Source organism: Dermacentor albipictus, chromosome 1 (genome assembly GCF_038994185.2).
Source record: "Dermacentor albipictus isolate Rhodes 1998 colony chromosome 1, USDA_Dalb.pri_finalv2, whole genome shotgun sequence".
NCBI classification, from domain to species: Eukaryota; Metazoa; Arthropoda; class Arachnida; order Ixodida; family Ixodidae; genus Dermacentor; species Dermacentor albipictus.
In genome coordinates this window covers 429,179,159-429,192,251 of record NC_091821.1, presented here as the reverse complement: position 1 = coordinate 429,192,251, position 13,093 = coordinate 429,179,159, and the positions used below count along the sequence as shown (strand labels likewise).

The 13,093-nt window shown below is 45.2% G+C and overlaps 1 protein-coding gene across 1 annotated transcript in view; it reads left to right on the top strand.

Annotated features, from left to right (window-relative positions):
- The first annotated feature begins 2,095 nt into the window (after window positions 1–2,095).
- LOC135897779 (uncharacterized) overlaps window positions 2,096–13,093 on the top strand; it is a 73,223-nt gene continuing 62,225 nt past the window's right edge. The window contains exon 1 of the mRNA XM_065426490.2: window positions 2,096–2,158. The gene's annotated coding sequence lies outside the window, so the exon portion shown is untranslated. The remainder of the gene's footprint in view (window positions 2,159–13,093) is intronic.

The following is a 13,093-nucleotide window of genomic DNA, read 5'->3' as shown; positions in this document are numbered from 1 at the left end:
GTACCAACATGTACAAACTGCATGTTGCAAACAGCAAAATCATTGCTATTGTCCTACAGACAGTTTCCATGTTTATTGGATTCTCATTTTAACAGCTGACTTTAAGCTTCCATACTGAGAGCTGGACGAGTTAGTGCGTTTTTGAAAGAGTAGAAACAGTGCACAAAGTATGAAGGACAGTGAAAACGCAACAGGAGCACTGACTTGCAACTGAATTTTTTATTCAGGTATACATACAAGAATATGCACACACCATGCAATGTGAAAAAAAGCAAGCAAATGAAGTGCAAACTATTAATCATGATTGACATTGCTAGAAAACACAAGCATGAGTGACGTCGTGAGTTAACTGCGACATCATACTAAATCCATGCAAAAAACCATGTTAGAACTTACATGGGCATTATGCGATTCAATGAATTCAACAGTATGCTTATAAACTACGTATTCTAACATTTTACTTGAATAAGGTGCTAAGAAGATCAATCTATATATACCTACAAATGCCTTAGCCACCAGATTTGAAAAGCGGGAGGACTTTCGTTTGTTTCAGAGATGAAAGAATACCTGTTGTGGGAGAATGCTGAGAAATAACAGCGATACTGAGGAGTCCATTGGGAATAATATAATGTACCAACATGCATTAGGAATTACGTCAGGTTCTCCAAATTTATTAAATTTGCAGACATACTTCTATATTTTAACAATATTATTAAGGCATACAAATTTAAAAAAGAAATGCCACTACGTTAGTATTTGCCAAAGCAAATGATTTCCTAGTGGTGCATGTACTACAATGGCCCCAAATTGAATATTGTACAACTAAAGCTCTACCACATGTGTTTGACGCCTGTTGATTGCAAGTCGCACAAGCCTGTTCCCTTAGTGAGTGAAACTCAGTGAAAGAAACTTGGCCTTCTTTGTGGTGCAAAGACAGTTGGCAAAAATGAAGCACACAAAGGTAGAGAGGTTTTGGTATAGCCTGCACAGTGAAAGATCCACTCAAGATCCAGGTGCTGTACCGTATCTTCAGAAGATAAAGCATTCATCTAAACACAAGCACAGGGTGTAAATGATCGCACTCCGATGCATGCGATACATAATGACAATCACCACGAAAGCCTATCGCATTACTATTACTTCCACAGGTAATTTTCATGGCTGCTATGGAATGGCTGTCTCGCTGCACCACAATCTATAGCAACTAATACACTGGGCATTTCAAATGGTTCATGAAAGCGGGTTGGGCCCTGGCCAGACTGAAGCAGCGGCACTCGAGAGACACTTTTCAACGCCCAGCCTGAGTCACTTGACACTCGTCACGGACACTTGCTGACATTGCCTTCAGGCGGGAACAGGCCTTTCTGTTAGATTCACGTTTCACGTCCAGGCTTTCGTTACTAGGCTTCTGCGTGCGTAAGGCGACGCGAAATGTTTGAACGCACTTTGCTCATCGACAAAAGGCGCCCTTACTTTGCAAAGCGATTTGGAAATGTGTGTGCACCCTACATCGACGTCAATGCCGACGCGCACCACTTCTGCGTTTTCGAGCTCGAGAGCAGTGTGTCGACGTGGTGTCCAAGGCCAAATAGGCATCCGACTTTGCCAGAAAGCGTACACACAACTTAAAGAATCGCTACATACGACACACCCTGCAATATGCATGATCCGTGTCGGCACCATATGCAGTCGGCGCTGTGCTACCACGACTTTTCGAAACCGACAGTCCAAATGAGGCGACATGTCGTGCTGTTTCGTGGATGCAGCACAGTTCGTTCGAAGCTTCTGTAGCTTCGTAACGGCAACGTTATTCGTACTCGCCGATATTACACAGTGATTTGTACACACCACACAGCCACAAGGAATCGCAACGGTCCTCCCACTGCGTGCACGCGTGTAGGCGCCGACAGTCATTTTCGATTTTAAAACGCTGCACAAAATAAATGCTTTATTTATTTAGGCGTAGTGTATTTAACAACAAAACGATAACGCTAGCATTTCATGTATTTTTTTCTAAGTTTTCTTTTTGTGACGTCATCATGCGTGGCAGCAGCGGACTCCACTTGGGGTCGTCTGCTGCCACGTGCGTGCACCCAGCGCCGCCCAATTAGTAGGCCCTAGAAGACGCCATGAAAATACAAGACGTCACAGCCCCCAGGTGCGGGAACTTAAGTAGGCGTCGCCACCCGTATTTCGTTCTTGCGCTTTTTCTGGCTCGCCAAACGTCTTATCGTTGTAAGAGTGGTGTTTTTGGTGTTGTAGAACGGTAATTTACTGATGCAGAAGAAATCATTTTTCACTTTAGTGTCCCTTTAAGTTTCGCGTGATTATAGTTGAGTGTCCGAACATAGACATAAACATAGACATTCGTGCGAACTAGTCGAAACTAGTGAGACCCGATGGCTACGACACCGATAAGCAGGGTGGCCAAAGTGTAATCATAGTGTAATTCCTATGCGGACAGCCGCTGCCGAGCGTGAACAGACGATAGTTAGCTTCTTCAGGAAGTATGTAATGATTATGGAAATTCTAAATTCTAAAGCAGATTTTTCAACCTTGGAAGCCTGCAGTTGTTAATTTTAGCTCGGGAAGCTTGGAATAATAATTTTTCGGCCTTTTGGCCCCGTCAAAGCAAACGGTTGCAAAGGGTAGAGAGTGACAGTGGCACCTGGCTGGCAGTTCTGGTGGACGAGCGAAACGCCTGTCACGGTGACTCCGCGCTTTCAGGTGAGGTCAAGCAGGACGAAAGCGATTGCGGGTTGAAAAGAATATCCGTGCGTCGCCTCGCCTCGCGTGTGGCCATTCTGACAGCGAAAACTGGCGGATCCGTGACTGGCTGCTGGCTCCTGTTGTGTGCGGGCCAGGTGTCTGATCGATAGGGAACGCGTGAGTGCCATGCCTATTCACTGCGCGCACCAATCCCATTGTGACCGTTGTAGCAACCCGTTTCTGGGACCGTGGCCAATCGTTATATGGACCCATTTCAGAGCAAGTGTTCACTTGACAAGTGTACGTGAACCTAAAGTGTCGCATCGACAGCTTTCTTGAGGCAAAGCGCAAAAAAAAAGAAAAACACGAGGAAGAGAGAAGGAAACGAAGGCACAGCGCTACACTAAGTTGCGATGTTGCCCTATTGTACGATGGTAATGGTATATATGTGGTAGCCATGTGCACTAAAAATTCAGTTCTTAGTAGCGCTGCGTCTTCGTTTCCTTCTCTTGTCCTCGTGTTCTTTTTTGCGCTTTGCCTCAAGTTGTGCAGTACCAACTAGCCCACCGGTCTGTTCTCTTGGACAGCTTTCGTTGACGTTTGGCCTGCACTTAGTACGTTAATTACTACGCGCTATCGGTTTTTCTAAAGGGTGTACGCAGGTACATACGAGCAGTGGGCGGAGCGACACAACATATGTCAATCCTGTACCTGCTGCCTTAGTTTGCAGGTGCTAGCTGTTTATCAGTATTTTATGGTGCCCATTGTGTTGGGCTCTGTGGCTTTGCGCGGTGCACGATTGCCATGTGTTTGTGACCCTCTGCCTCGTTGGATTACTTGTATGTTAACGCGATAGCGTTAACATACAAGCGTCGTTGTCCGTTGGAAAAAAAAATGGCTGTGGCTTAGCTAAGGTTAAGCCCAGGATGCGAAGCATACTAGCCTTTATTTTAGTTGTTGAACCACTGTTTAGCTTGGTGAACTGCTGTTGCTTGGCTATATTTGGTTCGGCTAGACGAAGAAACAACTCATGCGTTACTCTGCTTCGCCTTCAAGATTGGAAAGCGACAGCGTTCCCGTCGACTCGCCAAGGGGTGTAAGACAATGGGCTACGGCGCAGCGACTACGCGCCCCGCATTGGACGCGGTGAGCGTCGAGCAACGCAGCGTTCGGCGCGGCAACGAAATGTGCGCCTGAGCAGGCGACGCATGCCTGAGCCTTATAACAGCTCGTTTCTAAGGCAACACCGCATTCACTAGAGGCGCTTTTGTACCGCTTTGAAGCATCGTACTCGTGGCTCAGTGGTAGCGTCTCCGTCTCACACTCCGGAGACCCTGGTTCGATTCCCACCCAGCTCATCTTGCAAGAGTTGAGCGAAAGCTACCTAGAAACAAGCGCAGCTGCTTATATACCGCCGCGACGCCGCGAGCGACAGCGCGAGTTGGAGCCCCGTTTCTCCTCTGTCGTGACGTCACGGTGTCACGTGGTCAGCCTTGAAGGCGACGCCGCGAGCGACGGCGCCAGTTGGCGCCCCGTTTCTCCTCTGTCGTGACGTCACGTTGTCACGTGGTATGGCATGGGGTCAAAGGTCATTGAAGGCGACACCGCCGCGCCTGAGGAGCTGGGTTGAGCTCTAGTAATATGCTTCGCATAAAAAATACAGCAGTTGGCAACCAGGCACACGGACCGCGCGGGGTTGTTACTCCGCCGGCCAATCACAGAAGCAAACAAAATCGTCGTCATGCGACCATTTCAAAATGGCGTCGTACTTGATACCCCGGGAGCGTCTGCTGTTGTTGAAGAGTCTTTTCACCGGCGGATGCGGTGAAGTGTGCAACAGACATGGACAGAGTGTATGGAGTCTGAGCATTTCACTCTTCAAAAGTCCGCGGTACAGTTATATATTAAGATATATATATATACAAGATATATTTTTGCGCGTTTCATTTCTACAAACTGCAATCCTTGCGGGGATTCTTGGTATTATTATTATTATTTTTCGCTATGAGAAATAAAGAATGTGGGGATTGAAGGCGGGACGTTAAAGCAACATTGGAGCTAGGGCCCCCGTCTGGGGACGTTTGTTCCTACATCGCGAATGGGGACATTTTTTCCGGGGACATATTTCCCGGAGACATTATTTCTGGGGACTTTCTTTCTGGAACCCGTCTGTTTCGATCCATCCGAAGCCTCCAGCGAACCTAACACCGCTATCCTTGGCGGCAGTATTCCTCACTTGCGTAAGCCGTCTCTGGCAGTGCGTCTCGGACGCCCAAGGGGAGAAGTAACACTCGTGCCCTCAGGAGGGAGGAAGAAGACCATGGATCCTTATTAGCCTGTTTATTAAACTGCGTCAGTAAATATACATACTAACAGTAGGAAGAAACGTCCTGATCTAAACACTCTTCTATATTGATGTCGGTTATTGGCCAATAGCAGCTGCGTATGGGAATCTATAATAAAGCGTCTATAGAAACGAGTGAGCAGCAGGCTTCTGTTGAAAAGGGAGCGTTTGAGAAAAATTATGCAGCTACCACGCATTGTGGAAATCGACGTAAGGGAATCTTTCTGTGCTGTTTGCTTTGACTGACGATAATTAGCGTAGATGTTGACGTCGAATGTTTCATTTCTTCGGCACGTTTAGTGCAGTGCGAGAGTGGTGAGTTGATGATAAATGTTACCTTGCGTGCACCACTGCTGTTTGTCTTCGTAGTGCACAGAACACACAGCGAGACACGGTTGCTTGAGGTGTTGTTAGCCATTGTTCATAAGCTCCGAGAAGGTTGCTATTGTCATTGCCTCACACGGCACATCGCATCGGGGCAGAAGTGTGGGCAGAAGTAAGAACTTGAATTATGGGACTGAACGTGTCAAAACCACAATCGGATTATGAGCGGCAGCACAAAAGGGATACATGTTGTTTTTATAGTGTTTATCCGAGACGATAAAAACGGCTTAAAGAAGACACGAGTAGGACAATTTCGTTGTTGAAGAAACGTCGTATATGTCTGCTAATGTCCGGCTTAATGACTTTTTCAGACGATCTAGAATAGCTGTTCAAAACGTACATGTATTCGAAAAACTTGTATTGAGATAGGATTGGGAAAGACAAATAATTCCTTTGCCAGGGCTCTTCATATGTGATTTCTAAACGCTTTTAAGACGCTATCAAAAAGCTGGTCTAGAAGTAGTCCCGAAAGGTTTACGATAATCTGAAGCTCTGAATAATCTGAATCTGAAGCCGGACAGGCCGCCATTGGAATCTGAACCTGGCAACGTTTAACGTTAGAACGTCATCTAGTGAGCCGAGTCTAGCAGTGTTATTGGAGGAATTAGAGGGTAGTAAATGGGATATAATACGGCTCAGTGAGGTTAGGAGGACAAAAGAAGCATATACAGTGCTAAAAAGCGGGCACGTACTGTGCTACCTGTGCTTAGCGGAGAGACGAGAACTAGGAGTCGGATTTCTGATTAATAAGGAAATAGCTGGTAACATACAGGAATTCTATAGCATTAACGAGAGGGTGGCAGGTCTTGTGAAACTTAATAAGATGTACAAATTGAAGATGGTACAAGTCTATGCCCCTACATGCAGTCATGATGACCAGGAAGTCGAAAGCTTTTATGAAGACGTGGAATCGGCGATGTTAGGTAAAGTCAAAACAAAATACACTATACTGATGGGCGACTTCAACGCCAGGGTAGACAAGAAGCAGTCTGGAGACAAGTAAGCGAGGGAATATGGCATAGGCTCTAGGAATAGCAGAGGAGAGTTATTAGTAGAGTTTGCAGAACAGAATAATATGCGGATAATGAATACCTTTTTCCGCAAGCGGCTTAGCCGAAAGTGGACGTGGAGGAGCCCGAATGGTGAGACTGGAAATGAAATCGACTTCATACTCTGCGCGAACCCTGGCATCATACAAGATGTAGACGTACGTGCTCGGCAAGGTACGCTGCAGTGACCATAGGGTGGTAAGAACTGGAATTAGCCTAGACTTGAGGAGGGAACGGAAGAAACTGGTACACAAGAAGCCAATCAATGAGTTAGCGGTAAGAGGGAAACTTGAGGAATTCCGGATCAAGCTACAGAAGAGGTATTCGGCTTTAACTCAGGAAGAGGACCTTAGTGTTGAAGCAATGAACGACAATCTCATGGGCATCATTAAGGAGTGCGCAATAGAAGTCGGTGGTAACGCCGTTAGACAGGAAACCAGTAAGCTATCGCAGGAGACGAAAGATCTGATCAAGAAACGCCAATGTATGAAAGCCTCTAACCCTAGAGCTAGAATAGAACTGGCAGAACTTTCGAAGTTAATCAACAAGCGTAAGACAGCGGACATCAGGAACTATAATATGGATAGAATTGAACAGGCTCTCAGGAACGGAGGAAGCCTAAAAACAGTGAAGAAGAAACTAGGAATAGGCAAGAATCAGATGTGTGCGTTAAGAGACAAAGCTGGCAATATCGTTACTAATATGGATGAGATAGTTCAAGTGGCTGAGGAGTTCTATGGAGATTTATACAGTACCAGTGGCACCCACGACGATTATGGAAGGGAAAATAGTCTAGAGGAATTCGAAATCACACAGGTAAAGCTAGAAGAAGTAAAGAAAGCCTTACGAGCTATGCCAAGGGGGAAGGCAGCTGGGGAGGATCAGGTAACAGCAGATTTGTTGAAGGATGGTGGTCAGATTGTTCTAGAGAAACTGGCCACCCTGTATACGCAATGCCTCATAACCTCGAGCGTACCGGAATCTTGGAAGAACGCTGACATAATCCTAATCCATAAGAAAGGGAACGCCAAAGACTTGAAAAATTATAGACCGATCAGCTTACTGTCCGTTGCCTACAAATTATTTACTAAGGTAATCGCAAATAGAATCAGAAACACCTTAGACTTCTGTGGACCAAAGGACCAGGCAGGATTCCGTAAAGGCTACTCAACAATAGACCATATTCACACTATCAATCAAGGGATAGAGAAATGTGCAGAATATAACCAACCCTTATATATAGCTTTCATTGATTACGAGAAAGCGTTTGATTCAGTCGAAACCTCAGCAGTCATGGAGGCATTACGGAATCAGGGTGTAGATGAGCCATATGTAAAAATACTGGAAGATATCTATAGCGGCTCCACAGCCACCATAGTCCTCCACAAAGAAAGCAACAAAATCCCAATAAAGAAAGGCGTCAGGCAAGGAGATACGATCTCTCCAATGCTATTCACAGCATGTTTACAGGAGGTATTCAGAGACCTGGAGTGGGAAGAATTGGGGATAAAAGTTGATGGAGAATACCTTAGCAACTTGCGATTCGCTGATGATATTGCCTTGCTTAGTAACTCAGGAGACCAATTGCAATGCATGCTCACTGACCTGGAGAGGCAAAGCAGAAGGGTGGGTCTGAAAATTAATCTGCAGAAAACTAAAGTAATGTTTAACAGTCTCGGAAGAGAACAGCAGTTTACGATAGGTAGCGAGGCACTGGAAGTGGTAAGGGAATACATCTACTTAGGGCAGGTACTGACCACGGATCCGGATCATGAGACTGAAATAACCAGAAGAATAAGAATGGGCTGGGGTGTGTTTGGCAGGCATTCTCAAATCATGAACAGCAGGTTGCCACTATCCATCAAAAGGAAAGCGTATAACAGCTGTGTGTTACCAGTACTCACATATGGGGCAGAAACCTGGAGGCTTACGAAAAGGGTTCTGCTGAAATTGAGGACGACGCAACGAGCTATGGAAAGAAGAATGATGGGTGTAACGTTAAGGGATAAGAAAAGAGCAGATTGGGTGAGGCAACAAACGCGGGTAAATGACATCTTGGTTGAAATCAAGAAAAAGAAATGGGCATGGGCCGGACATGTAATGAGGAGGGAAGATAACCGATGGTCATTAAAGGTTACGGACTGGATTCCAAGGGAAGGGGCGCGTAGCAGGGGGCGGCAGAAAGTTAGGAGGGCGGATGACATTAAGACGTTAGCAGGGACAACATGGCCACAATTAGTACATGACCGGGGTAGTTGGAGAAGTATGGGAGAGGCCTTTGCCCTGCAGTGGGCGTAACTAGGCTGATAATGATGATGATGATGATGATGATGATGATGATGATGAAGCTCGTTTTCGTGGATTCCAGATTAGTCGAAGCATCGGTGTCTAATGCAACTGAGCTCCGGGCGCAGTGCCAAGCATGTTACCTGTAGAGGCCGACGCATCCGCGACCAAGTCGCATGAAAGGAAACATGTTCACGAAAATGAATCCGGAATACCGCCTTTGGTGTGCAGCAACGATGTTTACAACAAAAATGGAAGTGACATACCACTAAGAAACGGGCGCGTCTTGACAGTCGGCCAGACCAGGGCTTGTGTGCCAAGAGCGCATGAAATGAGCATATCACAAAGCAACACTTTATTGAAAAAATAATATTTATGCAAGGTTGGAGCAACAGATGAGAAATATGAAGTAAGTCGAATTAAAGCGCATCAAGAATGACTTAACCTCCCAGAAATAATTCTTAGTGAACTAGAAATTCATCAACGATAACTAGAACATACATAAACGAAATTCGTAAGTACACGTAAAATGATGAACAGCAAGAACACGGAGTGTGCTAGTTTCTTATTTTGCATAGTAAAAGAGCACATGCTATCAGGTGAACAGACTAGAGTTATTTAGAATTTGATATCACAGCAACTGCAAGAAGCAGAATGAAAATGCGAGTTTTATTCGCATCTGGTAGCTTTCTCCAAGCAATGTTACCAGTAATCTAGAAGCTTGAAAAGAACACAAAAAGCAATAACGACACAAACCATCAAAAATCGATCCTGTGATAAAAACCACATAATAGAAACGTGTGAAAATTTGAAATATTGGTTTTAGGATACATCGAATATAATACTGGTGTGAGAATTAAAAGAACCATAAAACTAACAAAAACAATCAAGTGAAAAATAGCATATCGAATACCCAAACAAGGAAGTCTGTGTAACAAGTGAGCACCACTTTAATGCAAAGTACGACGAGACTGAGTAATGCTACATAATTAAGATAACCTTAGTACTCCAGTACACGAGAAATGAATGTGCAAGCCTCATAATTAGAAACTTGTATAAACCTGGAAATGAACTGAAATGCACAGGAAGCTGCGTTTTAGTAACCAAGGAAGCAATGGTCATAATAAATACGAGTCGGGTTATCTAAAAAGCATTGTAACAAGATGCACACATGTACCACTCTTGGAAAAACAGGCATAAGGACGCAATGAGTCATTTGCGAACCCATGAATACATTAATTAGTAAACTTTGCACACATCTCCAGTCTCCTAAACTAAAAAAAAAAAGAAATTGTCTCGCCATCCCGGCCCTGCGAAAGCGGACGTCCGGCGAAGCTGTTTAAAACCACCACTGCAACTGCTCAGCTGGGGTATGCAATGCTTTATTGCTTTAGAGTAGTGGTAGTAATGGCGATTTTGACAGCGCGTCGCCGCCAATAAAAACGCTAATAGACGTAAGTGCATACTGCAGATGATACAAAATCAATGGATAAGGATATAAAAAGGTACAGGCAAAAATAAAGGCACAGAAGGACTAAACGGTCGAAACGGCAATATGTTCGGGGCAGAGCTGATAAATTGTCTGGGATATATCCTGCGAAAATCTTCATCAACACCTGAAAAGCGAGGTAATGCCCACATTGAGATCTGCTTCTACGGCCACCTCCTCGGGCGCTATATAACGACCAAGACGTTTATTGGCGACCCCTCTTTTAAATGGGGCTTTATTAGATCTATCGCTGTCTAGCCTTTTGCATATCTGATCTCGATCTTTAACTTCCCCTTTAAAACCTCTTCCACTATGTTGTACCTACGTGTTTAATGACAATGACCCTCGTTCTATAAATCGCTTCCGTTCTTTTTTTATTTTTTTCACCAATACTCTAGTCGTCCCTTATTGATTTCGGCTGCTTGCCAGTTAATCCTTCCATCTTCTTTGAATAGATCCCAACGCTTCTGGAATGTGCACATTCCCTACGTGTCTCTCTGGGTGAATATCTTGGCATTCCATTACGATATGCCGAGTCCTTTCCGGAATTTATTTGCAGCACGCACATGCCTCATCCTGTGCTCCGGTATGTTTTTGTCCTCAGGCAACTAGCTCGGGCTTCAAATAGCAGGGAACTCCCCCTTGCCTTATCATACAGACTTTCCCTCCTGATTTCTTTCTTGTAGTTGTAAATATCGAGGGTCCTTCTACAGCGAAACTGGTTATGGCTAGCGTTCCGTCATTTTACCCCCCCCCCCCCCCCACCAACTCTGTAAGCAAAACTGTGGGCCGGTCCTGGTGATAGTGCAGGAATGGTCCAAGTGCAATGACACGTACCCCTGTGGAGTAGTTGGCTCCGGGACTTGTGTAACACGCCCATGAACTACCCTTGTCACAGCTGGGATCCAAACGGGACACAGGCACAAGGGCAAGAAGGGCAAGAACGTAGACACGGCCGACCCGCGTCGGCCGTGTGTACGTTCGCACCGCCCTCTTTGTCGGCGTTTCAAGCACTTGCGTATCTAGTTTCCTTTCCTTCCACTCTCCCGTTGTGGTGGTACCGTCGAAACGTCACGCGTGTCTAGTTTCCCTTTGTTTCTCAGGACAGGGGTTGCCTTCTCGTCTTTTCTCCTGGCGTCGCTCTTCGTAGGCGCGTTGCTCTTCGGGAGTCCGGACTATACGCGAATATGATGGAATTAATATAATAATAACATAGGTTATACAAAAATTTGTGTGCGTACATATCGTCATGACGACCACCGATCAGAACAGTAAGTGGGCTCATACTTTTGTTCAGAATTCTGTCACCTTTCTGTCGTGTGCTAAACAGCTTCGCTGCTGTCACCCAACCTCACAGAGTGGAATGACTCGTGATTTTTGTTTCCAACCTTTGCACCCAATTGGCGGTATCTGTTTCTCTCACGTTCTTTTTAACGATTCCTGCTTGTCTATTTACACATTCAATTACCCTGTACTTGGTTGCCAACTTTCTTGACCTCTTCCTCCATTCCGTGTCCACTGTTTTCAGGTACAGATATTCGTGCACTTTAACCAGCCATTTCTTTTTATCGATCTTGCTTGGCCTCTCTTCAAAACCAATATTTATCTGCGCTTATGCCCAACTTATGTCATCTTGCATTGTCTCTCTTGTGGTTTTAACGTGAGCTCCCAAAGGCAGTCGGCCCGCTACCCTCTCGTTAATGTTCGACCACGACAAGATTTCTGAATTATAGCACATAATTGCATTTGCGAACATGAGCGCTGGCGCCAATAATGGCTCCTTCGCGGATTCCTCACACCAGCTCATATTCACTGAAGTCCTAAAGAATTTCGCTTCCCTTTCATTTTTAGGTTGTCTTGGTGGGTGCTTGAGTAGATCTTTCCTTCGTTTATGTATACACCCAGGTATGTATATTGCATGACTCTGGGTATATGACTTCCTGTTGAATCAATACCACATAATTATTTGACTCTTCATTAAATATAATTTACGATTTCTCTGTGCTAAACTTATGGCCTAAATTCGTCGCCGCATTGTCACTTATATTCGCAAGTCTCTGTGAATCCCTTGCATTGACCGCTAGTAGCGCTATATGTCGTATGCATGTATCAGCCCAGCGGCTTTCTGTTGCACCTTTTGCCCATTATACGGATGTAAGATAGAGCACAACATAAATCACTGCTCTCCAGTCGTCTTTCAATGCCCTTAAAATAGAGCGCGAACAACAATGGCGAGAAAATACATCCCTAGTTAAATCCTCGGTGAATTTCCACAACTTCATTGCGTTTCAGGCCTTCCCATTCGATTGGTACTCGGTTGTCCCTATGAATCTCCCTCAACAGTTCAACGATATCGTCATCTATGCCCTCGTGCTCGAGGATATCACAGCATAATCCACAGACTACTCAGAGCTTTGGTTAACAGCGCGAGTATATCTGTAGGTATATCTTGCAGTGGTACGCGCCTATCGGGACGGGTGAAGCAAAACTTGTCAGGGCGCACTATCGGAGGCTATATAGTTTCGCCTCATACTGACCGCGAGCTACGCAAATTATGGAAAGGACACCCTCATTTTCATGTTTGAGCATTACAAGCTATATGCATATTTATGTCAATCTTTATGCCTGCACGACGTGAAACACCTGGCTATAGTATGACTGTTCGCCCTTGCGCGTTTGCCAGCGAAACGTAGTAGAGCTTTTTCACAATTGTACAATAAGCAACTCGTGCGTATTATTACGGCAAAGTTGCCCTGCTGCTAATCGGCTTTCTATACCCTGGGTAAGGGATGAACGCAGACGGTGCATAGCGGGCTTGTAGAAAAAAAAAAG